The sequence below is a fragment of the Podarcis melisellensis genome, assembly GCF_964234715.1.
Source record: "Podarcis melisellensis genome assembly, chromosome: 1".
Classification (NCBI taxonomy): Eukaryota; Metazoa; Chordata; class Lepidosauria; order Squamata; family Lacertidae; genus Podarcis; species Podarcis melisellensis.
Genome location: NC_138528.1, coordinates 127,040,501 through 127,052,736, shown reverse-complemented (window position 1 = coordinate 127,052,736; position 12,236 = coordinate 127,040,501). Strand labels below are relative to the sequence as shown.

Sequence of the window (12,236 nt, the reverse complement as noted above, 5' to 3'; positions counted from 1 at the left end):
CCCTGGAGAAGACCCTGATGTTGGGAAAGATGGAGGGCACAAGGAGAAGGGGACGACAGAGGACGAGATGGTTGGACACTGTTCTTGAAGCTACCAGCATGAGTTTGACCAAACTGCGGGAGCCAGTGGGAGACAGGAGTGCCTGGCGTGCTCTGGTCCATGGGGTCACGAAGAGTCGGACATGACTAGATGACTAAACAACAAAAATTAATGTACCTGCTCTTCGCCCTAAGGTCCCTGGGTAGGTTCCAACATGAAAACACAATATTTAAAACAGTTTTAAACCACTTATATGCGATTTTTCCGAAGCGACTCTCTCCAAGATGGCGGCATGGGGAAGGAGACACGTGGTCCCCGGCAGGTCCAGCGGGAGGGAGAGGGTCACCTTTTCTGCCACTGACTGTTACGTCGTTTGCAAAATCTACAATGGCAAGAATGCTGTGGACCTGTTTGAGTGGAAGCTGGAGCAGGCCTTGGAGGCTCAGTACAAATACATTGTGATTTAACCCATGCATATTGGGGAACGAGACTGCCTGCTGCACAGCCTGCCTTTTCACACACACCCCGGCTGTTCCCGTCGATTACTCCCATTACAGTGGTACCTCAGGTTACATACGCTTCAGGTTACAGACTCCGCTAACCCAGAAATAGTACCTCAGGTTAAGAACTTTGCTTCAGGATGAGAACAGAAATCACGCGGTGGCCGTGCGGCAGCAGCGGGAGGCCCCATTAGCTAAAGTGGTACTTCAGGTGAAGAATAGTTTCAGGTTAAGAATGGACCTCCGGAACGAATTAAGTACGTAACCAGAGGTACCACTGTACATCTCTTTGCCTGCCGGCATCCTCAACATAGTCTGCTGCAGCCTTTGTGGCAGGCATGGCCAAACGTGGCCCTCCAGATGTTTTGGGACTACAATCCCCATCATCCCTGACCACTGGTCCTGTTAGCTAGGGATGATGGGAGTTGTAGTCCCAAAACATCTGGAGGGCCGAGTTTGCCTATGCCTGCTCTATGAGATTTCTTGGCAATTCGACCCCTGCTGCAAGTACCAAGTGGAGTATGATGCCTATAAAGTCTTTGGCCTGCTTCTGCACACACTCGCCTCCTTCACTCCCGTGGTTTTGTTGAGGAAGGACAACCTGCACAAAAAAAGATGGCATAACGCGATAGCACTCGCTGCTCTGTTGTACTGCATAAAGATGATTTATGAACTTTATGTCGTATGATTGCAGCAGAGGAAGAAGAAATCCGCAAAGATTTGGGGCGGGGGGTGTATTAAGTCTCCCACAGTGACATTAAACTTCTCTTCTTGAAGTGGTGCTTGGGAAGCAGTTTGGTTTATCCATATATATGTATATTTTGTTAATTTTAGAACAAAGGTAACATGACGAGGGAATTTTCAGTTTTCTTGCACCTCAGACATGGATCTGCAGTGAAAAGGAAGTCAATAATGGAATGTCAATGAATGGAAAGAAACCTAAGAGGAAGAAACCTTTAAGTATATTGTTTAATTGTATTCTACAGAACCAGCTCAAAGTTATCACTGACCATTCATTAAAGGATGAGAATTTCAAACAAACAAACAAACAAACAACCACTTGTGTCTGTGTGAGAGCCTTTTGGTAGTGCCCAAGTTGGGGCTGATTGAATCTTGCCCAATGCCCTGAGCATGGTGCTGAGCCTAGGGGGTCCAAAATATTATTTTATTTTATTTTATTTTATTTTATTTTATTTTATTTTATTTTATTTTATTTTATTTTATTTTATATTTTATTTTATATTTTATTTTATTTTATTTTATTTTATTTTATTTATTTTATTTTATTTTATTTTATTTTATTTTATTTTATTTTATTTTATTTTATTTTATTTTATTTTATTTTATTTTATTTTATTATTAATACCTATATTGATATGGGTACCTACTGAGAAGATCCATAAAAAAGCAAATGAATTATTGCAAAAATAAGAAATATTGGGAGGTGGGACCAAATCACCATATTACCAAAGCCCACCCAAAAAACTGCAAAACTTAGGTACGGGTTTGGCGAGGATCCCGAATTTGGGAGTTTGTAGTTAATGGGTCTGGTATCTGTGAGGAAAGAAGGAATTTCAATTTGTGTGGTTTTTTTTGGGTGCGTATTGGCCACAGCAGACCTTTTCAATGACCTGCAAATGAAGCAGTAGTTAGCATTTTCACCAGTCAAGAGCTTACCTTTTTACCACTGAAATTCCACAGCAGGGTATTATGAAGGGGCAGGTTTCCCCCCCTTTATTGTTTATATGCCATACCCTCCAACATTTATCTGATGAAAATAGGGACATTAGGAAGATTCCCCCGCTTTTGATCTCGCCACACACATTTGATATGCACATTTGCCAGTCACTTAGAGTCAATTGCAACCTCTCCACTGAACCTACCTCACAGGATTGTTGTAAAAAAAAATGTGAGGAAAGGGATTGTGTAGAACACCATCCACACATAAATAGAATGAAATAAAAATTTAGCTGTGAGCTGCCTTGAGTCCCTGTCAGGGAAGAAGGTACAATATAATAATAATAATAATAATAATAATAATAATAATAATAATAATAATATTATTATTATTATTATTATTATTATTATTATTATTATTATCTGTGACAATGCTCAGGGACATACAGTAGTAGAGTGTAAATTCTATTGAACTCAGTGGGACTTACTTCTGAGTAAAATGCTTAAAATTGCAGCATAAGGCTGCCCAGTTACCTGGAAGTAAGCTCCACTGAATACCATGGGACTTACTTCTGAGTAGACAGTGACGCTGTGGTCTAAACCACTGAGCCTCTTGGCCTTGCCAAGGTCGGTGGTTCGAATCCCCGTGACGGGGTGAGCTCCCATTGCTCGGTCCCTGCTCCTGCCAACCTAGCAGTTCGGAAGCACATCAAAGTGCAAGTAGATAAATAGGTACCACTCCGGCAGGAAGGTAAACGGTGTTTCCGTGCGCTGCTCTGCTTCACCAGAAGCTGCTTAGTCATGCTGGCCACATGACCCGGAAGCTGTACGCCGGCTCCCTCAGCCAGTAAAGCAAGATGAGCGCCGCAACCCCAGAGTCGCCTGCGACTGGACTTAACTGTCAGCAGTCCTTTACCTTTTTTAGATAGTGTAAAGCTCCATTTACAATAAAAGAATCAACACTCCCTGCATTTCCTAAGAAATGGCTGGCTGCTGAAGCATTTCAGTTAAAGAATTTAAAGTATATTGGTATATATTATATATTATTTCCTTCACAATGATAGGAAGGGCTTCATATGCCAGCAACGCCATTTCTTTCATTTGGCGCAGGTATCTTATTTTCAGGATAAAGAGGACTCCATTTTTTTTTCATCTACCCACACGGTTGCTTGGTCAGGCTACACTTGAAATAAAAGATGCCTTCTATTCCCCCTGTTCTTTCAACCAGAAATTCTGTTAAGAGCCCTTTTGCTGAGCGACTGGCGACCGTTACTTCTCTGAGGTCTGGGCAGGGTATCCCCCATCCCATAGGTGCTGTCCTGATGTTGTTGAGCTCCAGTTCCCATCCTGACCATCTGCCAAGCTGGTTGAGGTTGATGGGAGCTGAGAGCCCAACGAGATCTGGAAGGCAACAGGCCAGGGGAAACTGCTACAGGCAGCGAATTACAGGAGTAATTCTTCGGCCCCACATTTTGCAACAGACCAGGGTGGCAAACACTTCTGCAATGAATACAATTTAAATATAAAGTAAAGAAACCATTATTGAAACATTTAAAAACTGTTTAAAGCATCTAAAAACAACAAAATGTCTAAAACAGATTTAAGAACAGGTGTAACAACAACAACAAGAAGAAGAGTCTGGACAGGCACACCAAAACAGACAGGTATCTATAGTGATGGTGCTTGCCTAATTGCCAATTTGACATTCCTGGACATGTTTGTGGATTGGCACCCAGCTATCGGTTGGATTAAGCATTTCTCCGGATTTCGAGATGCTAGTTTGGTCCCAAAAATGTGCCCAAAGAGGTGTATTTTAAGTTTAAAATGTGTGCAAACCCCCCCCTGCTATAGTGGTGAAATGCATGGAAACACCTGAAAACTGCTATTTTGTAGGAAGAGTGCATACAATTTAGATAATTGTGTATGTGTGTGCACGCATATTCTTTTTGAAAAGTCTTCAGGGGGAAAACCCCGTTGGAATGGACCTATGGTGGCCATGGAACAGATTTCAACTGGTCTGGTCTTCCCTAACTTGTAAAGGTGGTTCTTTGCTTGGGTTTTGAGGATGTTCATGCCGGAAAAATGGATCCCCTGCGCTTCACAGCAGGCCATAAACCAGGCAAATTACATCACTTTCCCACTTACTCAATACGGTAGAAATTACATCAGTGCTAAACAGGATGCTCTGATTCAGCGAGAAAAGGAACCGCTACTGCTCTCACCTGCTTCTGCTCCACTTGTTCTGCCTGGATAAGCCAACAATTAAGGCTCCGAGTGAGAAATATGCAGTGAGAATGTTATTTCTCTTATTATTTTCAAAGTCATCTTTTCAAATCACTTTCCTGTTTCTAGAGGAGGAGAAATACCCTCTGGGGGCTGCTATGAAACAGAAGAAGCTCCTGATTTCGCAGCATTTCTGGGTAGATTATCACTTGACTCAGGTGAAGCTTGGCAGGAAGACCACCTTGTTGTTGTTTAGTTGTTTAGTCGTGTCCGACTCTTTGTGACCCCCTGGACCAGAGCACGCCAGGCACTCCTGTCTTCCACTGCCTCCCGCAGTTTGATCAAACTCATGCTGGTAGCTTCGAGAACACTGTCCCACCATCTCATCCTCTGTCGTCCCCTTCTCCTTGTGCCCTCCATCTTTCCCAACATCAGGCTCTTTCCCAGGGAGTCTTCTCTTCTCATGAGGTGGCCAAAGTATTGGAGTCTCAGCTTCAGGATCTGTCCTTCCAGTGAGCACTCAGGGCTGATTTCCTTAAGAATGGATCGGTTTGATCTTCTTGCAGTCCATGGGACTCTCAAGAGTCTCCTCCAGCACCATAATTCAAAAGCATCAATTCTTCGGCGATCAGACCACCTCGCTCTCCCCTAAAAACAAGTGCGGAAAGTTTTCAAAGAGTGGAGCGGATCTTAGTGCAAGTTTACTTCCCCCTTTTCCTAATGAATTTTCATGGCGGCGTTCGCCCCAGCCGCTGCAATTCATAAGAGAAAATTAAAAACCTGCCTTGAAACCTGGATGACAATGCCGCTAACATCTTGCAGTAGCTGGCATTATCCTTTGAGAACCTTTCAGCTCCATTTCTATGCCCCATTGTTTTCCCTCACAAAAACATATTTTAAATATGAAACATTGAATGTTCATTGCTTCTTTATATCATTTTATTATTATTATTCATTGTGTGCTGGAGGCAAAGGGCATGGTTTTATATAGAATCCACCCAGAGTGTCTGATTTTGCATTTTCATTTGACGGCGCAGATTCCCTAAGAAATTTATTTTCTTTCAGATGCAGATGTTCTCCTGGGAACGGGAGTTATAAGTTTCTACGGAGGGTTACCAGGTCCCTGGAGACTCTGAGAGAAGAGGGCAGGGCACTGTGGCAAGTTAAGGAGGCAGAGCCAATGGAAAGAGCTCTCTCTCCCTTCAGCCTGCTGTTGACTTGCTCCTCTAAGCCCCATGTCAGATGGAACTTGCTGGCTGGCATTCCTCTGTCTTGGGAGACAATGGAGGAGTTCTCTCAGTGCACATGCACCCCGACATTTCTTCTTTCTGCACTCCTCCCTGACTACCCGTCTCCACACACCGCGGTAATCTGCAAGGGATTCTCACACAGTGGGGTTGATGTTGCCAGACTTCATGTCACATGTCAAAGAGCAAGCCAGCAGTAAACCACACCATTCAAAGTTGGCTTTGCATGTACTTTGCATGCCCTCTACAATGTATGTTTACAATAGGTGGGCACAGTTGTACCTTGGATCCCGAACGCCTTGCGAGTTGAACGTTTTGGCTCCCAAATGCCGCAAACCCAGAAGTGAGTGTTCTGGTTTCCGAACGGTCTCTGGAACCCTGAGAGCCAGTTTGGTGTAGTGGTTAAGAGCGGTAGACTCGTAATCTGGGGAACCGGGTTCGCGTCTCCACTCCTCCACATACAGCTGCTGGGTGACCTTGGGCCAGTCACACTTCTCTGAAGTCTCTCAGCCCCACTCACCTCACAGAGTGTTTATAGTGGGGGAGGAAGGGAAAGGAGAATGTTAGCCGCTTTGAGACTCCTTAAAGGGAGTGAAAGGCGGGATATCAAATCCAAACTCTTCTACTCTTCTTCTTCCAAACATCCGACATGGCTTCCGCGGCTTTTGAATGTTTTGGAAGCCAAACGGATTACCCAAACGGATTCCGTTTGACTTCCGAAATACTACTGTATTCTCTGTCTCCTGGATTTGGACCTTGTGTCTTTTGAAGAACAAAGGAAAGCCAAAATGTGAATTCTATGTTACTTCTTTCTTCTTCTTTGGCGATCACTTGTAGCCGAGTAAGATTGTCTTCCATAAACACAGTTTTAACAATGAGTCCATAAGTGACTGTGGTGGGAGTTTTTCATGGTGAGGGTTTGCCAAGCGTGCCTTCCTCTTCCCATGTTTCTCCCTTGCGTCTTGAGTTTGAGCATCTTCAAAGCCCATGACACCTTTGGTAAAGGCTGTTCTCCAACTGGAGCACTCACAGGCCAGTGTTTCCCAATTGTTGGTGTTTATACTACCTTTTTAAAGATTTGCCTTGAGACAGTCTTTAAACCTCTTTTGGTGACCAGCAGCATTATGCTTTCCGTTTTTAAGTTCGGAATAGAGTAGTTGCTTTGGAAGATGATAGTGAGGCATCCACACAACATGACCAGTCCAACGAAGTTGATGTTGTAGAATCATTGCTTCAACGCTGGTGTTCTTTGCTTCTTCCAGTAGCATTCTGTGTACCTCACTCATTGTATATGCATTTTGCCTTTTACTATGGTGCTCCCCTTCTCTCAATGTGTAGTTTTTTAAAAAAAATTTTTTACAGCAGGTAAGATTCTTGAATTCCTTTTCTGCTGGATTTCAAATCTGCAAGAGCATATGCCATATAATTGAACCTTTGGATCAGATCAGCTGGTGGGACACCCCATTCCACTAAAGGTAAAGGGACCCCTGACCATTAGGTCCAGTTGTGGCCAACTCTGGGGTTGCAGCACTCATCTCGCTTTATTGGCCGAGGGAGCCGGTGTACGGCTTCCAGGTCATGTGGCCAGCATGACTAAGCTGCTTCTGGCGAACCAGAGCAGTGCATGGAAAGGCTGTTTACCTTCCTGCCAGAGCAGTACCTACTTTATCTACTTGCATTTTGACGTGCTTTTGAACTGCTAGGTTGGCAGGAGCAGGGACCGAGCAATGGGAGCTCACCCCGTTGCAGGGATTCAAACCACCGACCTTCTGATCGGCAAGTCCTAGGCTCTGTGGTTTAACCCACAGCACCACCCGCGTCCCATTCCACTAAAGGGGGAAGTAAATCCAAGACTCTCTACATTCTTACTCTTGATATATGGTTATACTTGAATACTTTGTATGTTTCTTTTTCTGATTCCACCCCACCCCTCCTTGGCCACCTTCCTATTTCAGACATCAATCTCCACCAGGAGTTTGAACTGCAAAGGCATATACCATACTTTTCAAGGAATACGACAGGCCCTGCCTACAGGTTTGCAGTCTAATTAATGACACAAGATGGAGGAAAGGGGAAAGGAAGAAGGGTTAGACAGGAACAGTTGGTGGGGGGGGGCATGAAGGAAGAGAGGTGTCTTAGGGAAGTGTATGCATTTGATAACAGAGGAGGAAGCAAATGTCCGGTAGTAAAGATATCCTGGTCTTTGGTTTAATTAACAAATTGGTGCCAGTGGAGTGGAGAGCCCAGGAAGAGAAGGAAAATACAGAATAATGCAACCAGGCTCCTGAGAATTATGTACAGGAAGCTCAGATTGAAGATAAGCAGAAAAGAGGAAGTTGATTGAAAATAATTCTTCTCAGCTTTGCAGTTCCCCAAGCAGTGAGAAGTTCGAATGGAAGCACTGTTGCTTTGGGGTGTTTGGTTAATGAGAATAAAAGGAGAATTCCCTGTATGCCTAGATTCAGGTTTGGGGCAAGTACTTTTTGGTGAGAGTCCCAACAAAGATTTAAAATCACAAAACATGCAGCAAAGTAAAGAATGGGAATATAGACTGTTAGATCTTTAAAACATCCCCTTCTAAATTTCTTTCCAAATCTTTCCCTTAATTCCCTTGGTACCGAAAGAGACCGATGTTTGGTAAATGTTAATAGTGGTTTACTTACAAACTCTCAAAGTCATATTCATGTGCTTTTCCATACAACAGCAAGAAAACATAGGCAGCAAAACTTATGTTTCAAAATCGGTAAAGGTTTCTAGAGAAACACAAATATGACTTGCTAAAGCCACATGGTCTGGGCTTAGAGTGATCAGCGCAGATATCTTTTCCGGTCGGCTTCACATGGTGGAAGAAAGTGAACAAAGACTTTTGACAAACATTTCTCCCAAACTGAGGGCTGTGCGACCTAGCTACATTTGGCAGAACTGCTACTCTATGGTCTTAACTCTTTCATGCATTAACTAGTGCTAAGCATGCTGGTTATATGAGGCTGATATTTATCCCACAAGCATGATGTGCGTTTGGTTTTCATTGGCTGAGAATGAACTGGAAGCTTATAGCATATCTGAAACATTTGCTTGACAATCTGCCTCAATGTTTGAATGAATCCCAAGAACCAAGGTGAAGTGGGAAGCCTCTGAGGGATTTTTTTGGCTTGTTTTAAGTGAAGCAGGATCAGTACAAGGGGGAAGTAGAAGTGGGGACTCTTGAAGAGGTTTGTGTGATCCTCAGTGATCCAGATATTTTCAGCAAATGCTGGAGACAGTCATCAGCTGCAAACAAAAGCAGTGTCTTTAAGCTTACCATAACTGGTTGGGGTGATGGAGGAAGGGACAACAGACAATTTAGAGTGGTGAAAGGGAGAACTCCATGGTCCCTTTTAACCAGAATGATTTTACCTGGGAAGCAGATCCTTTCTCATTCTCCCCACCCTTCTTGACTTTGGCAGGATTCACCACCTTACAAATGGCAACCTTGCCATTGAATTTTATCCAAATACACCTAGTTTTTAATAATAAAGTTAAACAAGCCCCCCCCCTTCTTTAAAATCAAACTGTAACAATGTCTAGCATAAAAGCCCCGGGGCCTACAGTGGTACCTTGGTTCTCAAACGCCTTGGTACTCAAACAACTTTGACCCCAAACACTGCAAACTCAGAAGTAAGTGTTCCGGTTTGCAAACTCTTTTTGGAAGCCGAATGTGCTCCACTCCATGTGTTATGCTTCCGATTTGAGTGCCACACTTCTGCTTTGAGTGTTACGCTGAGATCTGTCTGTTTTTGCTAAAAAAAATTTGCGTTTTTGCTTCTTTTTTGTTTTGTTTTTGTGACTGTGTGGAAGCCAGTTCAGCTACTGATTGATTGGTTGTGTGACTGCAGTACATTGTTTATCGCTTTCATTTTATGGATCAATGATCTCGTTTGATAGTAAAATTCATGTTAAATTGCTGTTTTAGGGGTTGTTTTTAAAAGTCTGGAACGGATTAATCCATTTTGCATTACTTTCTATGGGAAACTGTGCCTTGGTTTTGGAACGCTTTGGTTTCGGCATGGACTTCCAGAACGGATTAAGTTTGAGAACCAAGGTTCCACTGTACTTGCTTGTAATTTGGCAGGCTTTGCCTACTTTGAAGGGGTACATATGCCTGCAAATTTCATCTGCTTCTGTCAAAATGGTGTGGGGAAGTTACAGCTGTTTTAAAATCTCTTAAGAGTAAAGAGGGACATTCTGAACTCAAATGAACCCCAAGCTGAATCAGGCAGCTTGCAGAGCACCTAATGCAGACTGTTTTCCAAAACACTGAACTTTGTGGCTGGTGCAGAGCCCTGAACAGTAGTTATGTAGGACATCCGCGGAGAGCCATCAAGCATTCCTCCCTTCAAGCCCCCCCAGAGAGCAAGCTGGTCAGCCCTCCAGTCTGTGCCCCCAGGTTTCAACTAATTCCAGCTAAAAGCTCTTGGCTCTCTCCCTAAGGACATAGGAGATAAATGAGGAGCTATTTTGAGGTGGGTCCCCGTAGTTTTAGGTTGTTCATGACTGGACAAATTGTGCTCCATAGTCTGTTTCTGCTTGATCAGAGGATGTATAGTGGAATCCCTTCTAAAAATCACACCAATCTAGTGCTCGCTCTTTGATTTTAGTAGCGCAATCACCTACAGCAACTGCACAACAAAGTTGGAATTGTTCAAGCTTCTGGTCTCCTTATAATTGCCACTAGAGGTTTGTGCCACTCCAGCTGTAGCTGTGTCCCACGGGCTGCAACTTCTTCAAGAAATTTGTATTTCTATGTTTGAGAACTGTTTCGAATAAAAACCAACATTAATCTAGATTGTAGAAACTCTTCCGGCCACTGACACACGCAATTCAACTCGATCTGCCATGCCAAATAACTTTTTACAAAGTTCTGTGTCTATAGACTATAATTCAAACTAGGGTGCTCAGGATATAACAGGATAGGTAAACTCCATCAGTTTCCTTTTCCGGCTACAAACTTTTTTGTTGGTGATCCCAGTCTTGTCTTCTTCCAGGCCTCATGCATGTTGGAATTTTTCTTATAACATGGGCCAAGGGCTCAGTCAGAACAGTATTCTAGAAGTTGCTCACCTTTCTGGCATCTTGTTATATTTAAAACATAGGGCATAAGACCAGTATATTGACATGGTGGGGGGAAAACAACAACCCAGCCTCTCAGAAGCTGCATGTTGGCTGAGTCATCTGGGCTCATCTGTCAGCCTCTATCTCCATCTCCTCAAGTTCAATCCCACTTGTATTGTCCCTGCATTCTGGTATGAGAGAGCATCAGTCCACCTTCTGGTCTGCTTATCTTATGCTCCCTCACCATGTAATTAAGGTGAGTTGGCAACACACTATCTGTATAATGCCCAGGGAGATTCCGCATTTTTCGCTCTATAAGACGCATCAGACCACAAGACGCACCTAGTTTTTGGAGGAGGAAAACAAGAAAAAATATATTCTGAATCTCAGAAGCTAGAACAGCAAGAGGGATCGCTGCGCAGTGAAAGCAGTGATCCCTCTTGCTGTTCTGGCTTCTGGGATAGCTGTGCAGCCTGCATTCGCTCCATAAGACGCACACACATTTCCCCTTACTTTTTAGGAGGGTAAAAGTGAGTCTTATAGAGCAAAAAATACTGTATACTGCCTATCTCTTACTGAGTTTGCAAGTCCTGGGTCATACCACTTCAGACTGAATGCCTCACTAAAGCCTTCTGTTTCTGGCTGCACAAGAGAGATTATCCAAGCCAAAACTTTGTGCACAATCACGTGTGAAAATGGCACGAGTGCTCACCGTGCAACGATTAAACGGTCCACTGATTTGCTGTCATTTTTTTTTGGCTGGGATTCTTAACGCAACCCTTAGCTTGCTGCTGAAGCGAAGGCAATTTTCAAGGATTCTCTCTTTCCTTAGCATCCGCCGTGCAGATTGTTCAAGGAGACACTTTGACCCCTGTGCAGGGGACAGGGACTTTTCTTCTCTCAAAGTCCTTGTTAACTTATCTCAACATCCAAGCTTCTGTTTTTGTGTGTAGAGGCAGCATGGAGTACAGCAGATTTAAGAGCAGCTTAAAAAGAAAAAAAGCACAGTCACCAGGTTCTTTGTGCTTAAAAGACTTCTTTTGTTTCCTGTTCTCTTGATTCATCTGTTTATATCATTAGCGGGGGTGGGGGTGGGGAGAAGGGGAATTAAAGCCTTAGAGCTTTATCTACCTATGTAGATTTAGCTAAAAGTGCAACACACTTGACAGAAATCCCCTTCAAAATTGCTGTCTACACGGATTATCATTTAATATGTGCTAAAACCAACTTAATGTTGCCTGTGCCTTGGGTATAAATGTCAAACTCTGCATATATATGTCCTGGATTTTCTTGAGCACTGAATATGTTTTAATGAATCCAGTCACAACCTTGATAGATTTGAAGACCTTCTCATGTTCCAGGGCTGAGGTTTCGCCATCCTTCAGTTTGTTCGCTGAATATCATAAAGGAAGAAAGGCTTTATTTAGTGTGGGAATAATCTCTTTACTGACTGCTACAG

At 43.3% G+C, this 12,236-nt stretch overlaps 1 pseudogene across 1 annotated transcript; it reads left to right on the top strand.

Annotated features, from left to right (window-relative positions):
* The first annotated feature begins 323 nt into the window (after positions 1–323).
* LOC309378516 (transmembrane protein 11, mitochondrial pseudogene) lies at positions 324–1,227 on the top strand (annotated as a pseudogene). Its single transcript has 2 exons — positions 324–598; positions 995–1,227. The product of its transcript is annotated as a transmembrane protein 11, mitochondrial pseudogene (transcript).
* The last annotated feature ends 11,009 nt before the right edge of the window (positions 1,228–12,236 follow it).